We start from the raw sequence: 7848 nt of genomic DNA, 5'->3' as shown, positions 1-7848 counted from the left end.
TGTGGAGGTGTACTGTGCACTTTGTCATACTGCCAGAGAATATTCAGTGATGCTAAGGATGAAAATAAAGAACAAAGAAGATAGATAAACCTCCTAAAACTTGTTAAAGCGTAGGTGAATAATTACTGGGTAAAGTATGGGTAGAGAAATGAAAGAACCACGATTGATATTCATGAAGCATAAATATAAATGAGGCACCTAGGTACTAAATATTCATAAAAATTAAATATATATGAGAAAGTTAATGTCCAGGAGAGACTAAATATACATGAATCCTTAATATTTATGAAGGCTTAACCATTCATTCATAACTATTCTGGTTCATGTGTCCTCTGCCCAAAACACATAAACTTACAGCCCAAATAAAACCCATAGTTGTAGAGCTGGAGATGTAGCTCAGTGGGTGAATGCTTGCCTAAGCATGCATGAGGCCCTGAGTTCAATCCCCAGACCCACAAAAACAAACAAAAAACAGTTGTCCAGCAGGTCAGTTGGCAAGCTACAGCTATAGGTCAGGTGTACTTGGCCTTTCTGAGCCTTTCTGGTAGAAAAGGCGTATGTAACTGACCCAGGGCACCTTCTCACTGTGGCCTCTTTGCTTGAACCTCAACTCTGGTCCATCAATGCAACAGGGAAATGCAGGACATTCAAACATTGCACAACCAGGATTTAAGTAGTGTGATCCTACTTCAAAATAAAATGGAAAGTGCTGGGGGTATAGCTCTGGGGGTTCAGCCGGGCGTGGTGGTGCACGCTTGTAATCCCAGTACTTGGGAGGCTGAGACAGGAGGATCGCACACGTTCGAAGTCAGCCTCAGCTACTTAGTGAGACCCAGAGGTAGAAATCTCCTGAGTTACACACACATACACACACACATACACACACACACACACACACACACACACACACACACACACACACAATGGATGTCCCTGGGTTCAATCCTCAGTACCAAAAAAATAAATAAGTAAGTAGCATGATCCTTTTGTAGTCGTGTTAACTTGTCCCATTTTTCTTGCTTTTCACTACGTGGCGTGTGTGTGTGTGTGTGTGTGTGTGTGTGTGTGTGTGTGTGTGTTACTGAGGATGGAACTCAGGCATTCTACCTCTGAGTTACACCCCAGCCCTTGTTATTTTTTACTTTGAAGCAGCATCTCACAGGCTACTAGGGGATCTCACTCAGCGTTGACACTCAATATTCTCTGGCAGTATAACAAAGTGCACAGTGAACCCTACACCACGTTTCCTTCCTCTGGTTCACCCTACATCAAGCGCCTGTAGATCCCAGCAGTACTGCGTTGCTGAGCTGTCCTCACACTGATCTGCCTGTCTCCGCTTCCCAGGTGCTGCGATCACAGGCATGCATCACCAAGTCTGACTTCACTGTGTGTTTTAAGTGGATTTAATAAATTTGAAAGGAGCTGGGGATGGTGGCCCACACCTGTAATCTCAGTACTTGGGAGGCTAGGACAGGAGGATCGAAGGTCTAAAGACAGCCTCGGTAACATAGCAAGACTTCACCGATTTAGTTAGGCCTTTGGAAAATTAACGAGACTCTATTTCAAAGTGTAATAATAAAATAGGGTTGGGGATATAACTGAGAGGTAAAATGCCCCTGGGTTCCATCCCCAGTATAAATAAATAAATAAATAAATAAATAAATAAATAAATAAATAAATAAATAGGGGAGTTGTGGTGACACATGCTTGTAATTCCAGTACTTGAGAGGCTGAGATAGGAGGATCGACAATTTTTTTTTTTTTTTTTTTTTTTTTGGTGGAACCCAGAGGCTTTCTACCTCCGGGCTATACTCCCAGACCTTTTTTATATTTTATTTGGAAACAGGGTCTCACTAAGTTGCTGAAAGCTTCACTAAGTAGCTGAGGCTGGCTTCGAGCCCATGCAATCCTCCTGTCTCGGCCTCCCAAGCGCAGGGATTACAAGCATGCGCCACCATGCCCGGCGGAGGATCGCAAATTTGAGGCCAGCCCCAGCTAAATTAGTGAGACCTTCCATAACTTACTGAGACCCTGTTTCAAAATAAAGGATAAGAAAATAGTACTGGGGTGTGACTTGGAGGTAGAATACCCTTGGGTTCAATCCCCAGTACTCCAAAAGAAAAATAATAATAATAATTTAAAAATTAAAAAATAAAAAGGGCTGGGGATGTAATTTGAGGGTAGAATGCTCCTGGATTCGATCCCCAGTAACACACATAAACACACACACACACACACACACACACACACACACAAAGAGGGGAAGCCTGATGTGTTGTAGAACTGCATTGCTCAATATGGTACCCACTAATCTATATGTGGCTACTTAAATTTAAAATAAAATAACTTGGGCATGGTGACGCACGCCCGTAAGCCTACTACTTGGGAGGGTGAGGCAGGAGGATCGCAAGCTGGAGGTTGGCCTCAGCAACATAACCTGTTTCAGAACAAAAACTTTCAAAAAAGGACGGAGAAGTAGCTCAGAAGTAGAATTCCCTTGGGTTCAATCCCTAGTACCAAAAAAACCCACCTTTTTAAATTAAAAAATAAATAAGCCGGGCCCACTTGTAATCCCAGCATTGGGGAGGCTGAGACTGGAGGATTGCGGTTTGAGGACAGCCTCAGTTACTTAGTGAAGCCCTCTGCAACTTAATGAGACCCTGTTTCATAATAAAGAATAAAAAACAGGGCTGGGGGGTGTAGCTCAGAGGTCGAATGCCCCTGGGTTCCATCCCCAGACCTGCAAATAAATGAATAAATAAATAAATAAATAAATAAATAAATAAATAAGAGCTGTGTTTGTGATTCAGATGTAGAATGCTTTGGGGTCTAATTCCCAGTGGCCCCCCCACACACAAATTAAATAAAATAAAATTTGAAATTTATGTCCTCAGGTGCACTGGCCACATTTTGCATGCAGTTGGTAGAAACCAGCAGAAAACTGGCAGTGCAGACGCTCTCAGCACCGCAGCACTGCGGCACTGAGAAGCTAGGAACCCGAGGCCATGCGGCTAGAGGGGGATGCTGAGCAGGGGCCGCTGCTGAGCTGGGGAGGAGCACTGTGCTGAGGTCAGGTGGGGAGGAGCACTGTGCTGAGGTCAGGTGGGGAGGAGCACTGTGCTGAGGTCAGGCGGCATGCCGAAGAGACTTTGGACTTCGGTCTTAGTGTTTATCTGGCATGTATGCATATATACATACATTTTATTTATACACACACACATATGATTGAGCTCAGGGGCAGTCTACCTCTGAGCTACACCCCTAGCTCTATTTTATTTCTTATTTTGAAACAGGGTCTTACTAATCACCGAGGCTGTCCTTGAACCTATGCTCCTCCTGTCTCAGCCTCCCAAATACTGGAATTACAGGCATGTGCCACTATGCCTAGCCTGGTTTAAATATACATAAATATATATAATATATTTATATATACATACATATGAATAATATATTCATATATAAATTTATAATATATATTTATTTTTTGCAGTACTGGGGATAGAACCCGGGGTATTCTACCTCTGAGCTACATCCCCAGCTCTATATTATATTCTTTATTTTGAAACACTGAGTTGCAAGGGGCCTCGCTAAGTAGTAGCTGAGGATATCTGTGAACAGGATCCTCCTGTCTCAGCCTCCCAAATGCTGGGATTAAAAGCATGTGCCACTATGCCCAGCTGCCTGGTTTATATTTTAAGAAGATTCTCTCTAGTCCGTCCTTCCTTCCTTCCTTCCTTCCTTCCTTCCTTCCTTCCTTCCTTCCTTCCTCTTTCTCTTCTTTCTTTCTTTCTTTCATTCATTTTTTCCTCTCTCTCCATGAAGGATAGGTCTCTCTGGGACCTGTTTTTTTTTTTTTTATGGTACTGGGGATTAAACCCTGGAACATTCTATCTCTGAGCTATACCAACAGTCCGATTTTATTTCTTATTTTGAAATAGGGTCTCGCTAGTTTGATGAGAGTTTCACTACTTGCTGAGCTGTCCTCAAACCTATGATCCTCCTGCCTTCCCAAAACCCCACTCCTCATACCACATTGTGAGTGAGGATTTCAAGATATGAAATTTGGGAGAACAGAAACATCCAAACCGTAGCCATTCAGAACCTCCTGCTTTCCTTTGAGGAATCTGGAATTTTGGCATGTACCGGGCAGAGAATGATTAATGAGTAGCTCCCAATAAAATCCCTGGTGCTGAGTCTTCAGCAAGCTTCCCTGACGAGCAGCATTTCACTTAATGTGGTCACAGTGGATGGTGGGGGGTTAAACATCTCATCAACTCCGATGGGAGAGAGAATTTGGGCTTGATTTCCTCTGAGCTCTGCCTCACATGCGTTTTCCCTTGGTTGATTTTGCTTTGAATCTTTTTGCTATAATAGATCATAGCTATGTGATTATATTCTGAGTCCTGTGAGTTTTCTTTGCCAATCAGTAACACTGGGGATGGTCTTGGGGGACCCCTAATACTGATGAGGTAGGAAGGCCATTTACGAGGCCATATTAATCATAGAGATGAGATACAATGATGCCCTGGATCAGAATGGTGGCAAACAGATCAAGATTTCCATATTGTACAAAAACAAGCATAGAATGAGAATCCCCATCTGATATGGTGATGGAAAAATTGGCTCTTTCTCCCCAATTCCCCACTTCTTTCTTTTTTTGGTACTGGGGATTGAGCTATACCTCTGAACTATACCCCCAGCCCTATTTTTTATTCTTTATTTTGAAACAGTGTCTCATTAAGTTGCAGATGGCCTCACTAACTTGCTGAGGCTGTCCTTGAACCTGAGATCCTCCTGTCTCAGCCTCCCAAGTACTGGGATTACAAAAGTGCACCACCACGCCTGAATCTCCACTTCTTTTTTTTCTTTTTTCTTAATTTCTTATTGGTGCATTATATTCATACATCATATTGGGGTAAAAAACTTGTGCGGACATACATGTACACATCACCCTTTTAGCCGCTTCCCCACTTTTTTCATGTAAATTTGATTCAATTTACTAAGTATTGGTCTATATTTACTTTAATTTTTAAGCATTATTATCAGTGTGTATACATGGTACTGGGGATTGCTAGGGGCATTCTACTTCCAAGCTATACACCCAGCCCCTTTTTATTTTTTATTTTTATTTCCTTTTGAAACAGGATTTTGTCAGGCATGGTGCCCCACTCTTGTAATCCCAGTATTTGGGAGTCTGAGACAGGAGGATTGCAGGTTCATGGCTAGCCTCAACTAGTTAGTGAGACCTTCTACAACTTAGTGAGACCCTGTTTCAAAATAAAGAATCAGCCAGGCGTGGTGATCTACACTTGTAATCCCAGCATTTGGGAGGCTGAGATGGGAGGATCGCAGTTTGAGGATAGTCTCAGCTACTACTTAGTGGGGCCCTTTGCAACTCAGTGAGACCCTGTTTCAAAATAAAGAATAAAAAATAGGGCTGGGAATGTAGCTTGGAGGTAGAACGCCTTTGGGTTCCATCCCCAGTACGGCAGGAAAAGAAAAAAAGAATAAAAAAATAGGCTGAGGGTGTAGCTCAGAGGTAGAAAGGAGTCTCACTAGGTTGCTGCGAGTCTTGCTATGTTGCTAAGGCTGTCCTCAAAATGTGATCCTCCTCTCTCAGCCTCCCAAGTACCAGGACTACAGGTATGTGCCACCATGCCTGGCTGTTTTTTTTTTTTCTTCTTCTTCTTCTTCTTCTTTTTGAGTTACCGGGTTTGATAGCAAACCCGGGGCCTTGTGCATGTTAGGTAAGCATTCTACGACTGAGCTACATCCCAGCCCTTTATGTTGTTGTTGTTGTTGTTGTTGTTGTTGTTGTTGTTGCTGTTGTTGTTTGGGGTTTGTTGTTGTTGTTGGGTTTTGTGGGTCTGGGGATGGAACCCAGGGAATTCAACCACCAAGCTACACCCCCTGCCCAATTTTTTATTCTTTATTTTGAAACAGGGTCTCACTAAGTTGCGGAGGGCCTCACTGAGTAGATGAGGCTGTCCGCAAACCTCCATCCTCCACTCTCAGCCTCCTGAATGCCGGGATTATAAGAGTGCGCCACCACGCCCGGCCCAGACCTTTATTTTGAAACAGGGTCTTGCTAAATTACCACATGCTGGCCTCAAACCTGTGATTCTCCCGTCTCAGCCTCCCAAATACTGAGATGACAAGTGTGTGCCATTGACTTGGCCTATTTGCCTGCTTATTATGTTCAAAGGGTAAAGCCAGCTTTATCTAGGGCCTCACTCAAACCTGGAATCCGGCCTAGCCTCCAAGTGTGGGGTGACTGGTGTGCACCACCACACCTGGCTTCTGTTTTCCGCCTTTAAACGTTCTAATTTCTGTCCTTTCTGCCTCTTTACACCGCCGCTTGTCCTCTGCGTACCACTTGCCCTTTCCTCCCTGTCCACATCACTGTATCAATCAGGATCCGTCTTCTTCATCGCAGGCTCTCCCATCCTCGACCACATTCAGCCTGATCTAATTTGCCTTGATTATCAGTCCATCCCACTGTTATCACATTAAATTCCTTTACCCTGGCCCTTGTGGTGGGGCATGCCTGCAATCTCCATATGTGGGAGGCTGAGACAGGAGGACCACAGGTTCAAGGTCAGCCTCAGAAATTTAGTGAGACCCTGTTTCAAAATAAAAAATAAGAAGGGCTGGGGGTGCATCTCAGAGGTAGAAGGCCCTTGGGTTCAACCCCCAGTCTCTCTACCCTCCCCCCAAAACACACACAGAGAAAAGAAAAAATGTGCCGGGTGTGGTGGCGCACGCTTGTAATCCCCGCGCTTGGGAGGTGGAGACAGGAGGATGGCACAGGTTGGAAGCCAGCCGCGCTGGCTTAAGAGACCCTGTTTCCAAAAATAAAATAGGTCTGGGTGTGTAGCCCAGAGATAGAAGGGCTTCCAGGAACCCCAGTACCATAAAAAAAAAAAAAAGAAAAGAAAAAATGTTCCTTCCCCCAGCTTCAAGGCCCTCCCATTACCTAGCTCCATCCTCCTCACCCGCCTGGCTCGTCCTCCCTGGCACTCCTCCTTTTCCCAGAAACCAGCTGGCCCAATGTGCTCATTCCCAGCCCAAAGCTTTAGTTATGTTCTTCTTTCATTTCTCTCCTTATCTTTTTCTGATTCACTCAAGCTCCATTTTATTATTGTAAAAGCCTTCCCAGACTCCTTAGTCTCTTTCAACCAAAACATTTAAAGTAGGTACCGTCCAACTTATGTATGTATCACTGAGGAATCTTTTTGTTGCAAGTGACAAAAAACAGTACATTTATTAAACAATAAGAGGAAACAGAGAGGGTGGTAGCAGATACCTATAATCCCAGTACTTACAAGGCTGAGACAGGTGGATTGGGGGTTTGAGGTCAGCCTCAGCAAGTAGTGAGACTCAGGAACCTAGTGAGACTCTTTCAAAATCAAATTAAAATAGGGCTGGTGGTGTACACTGGAGGTAGAATGCCCCGGGTTCAACCCCCAGTGCCACACACATACGCACACAAAAAAAGCCTGGGGTTATGGCTCAGAGGTAGAACACCCTGGATTCAACTCCCAGTACACACACACACACACACACACACATTCACTGGCAGTGAAACCTACCCTGGGGGAAAATGATTTCCTGGAAGGTAAAGAGGATAAACAAAAACGGAGAAATGTCAGTTTCATGGTGGTGATTCTTTCCTATTGGTGAGGAAGAGCCAATTTAACTGTGGTTCTCAGGTCATGCATTAGGGCTTTAGATTGTTCACCCTATGTAACTGCTGCTTTGAATTCTTTGATCTATTTCTGCATTTATATATAAATATCTCACCAAGACGGGTGTGGTGGTGCATGCTTGTAATCCCAGAATTTGGGA

This window comes from Muscardinus avellanarius (assembly GCF_963383645.1).
Source record: "Muscardinus avellanarius genome assembly, chromosome: 18".
NCBI lineage: Eukaryota > Metazoa > Chordata > Mammalia > Rodentia > Gliridae > Muscardinus > Muscardinus avellanarius.
Note: the sequence above shows the minus strand (reverse complement) of the source record.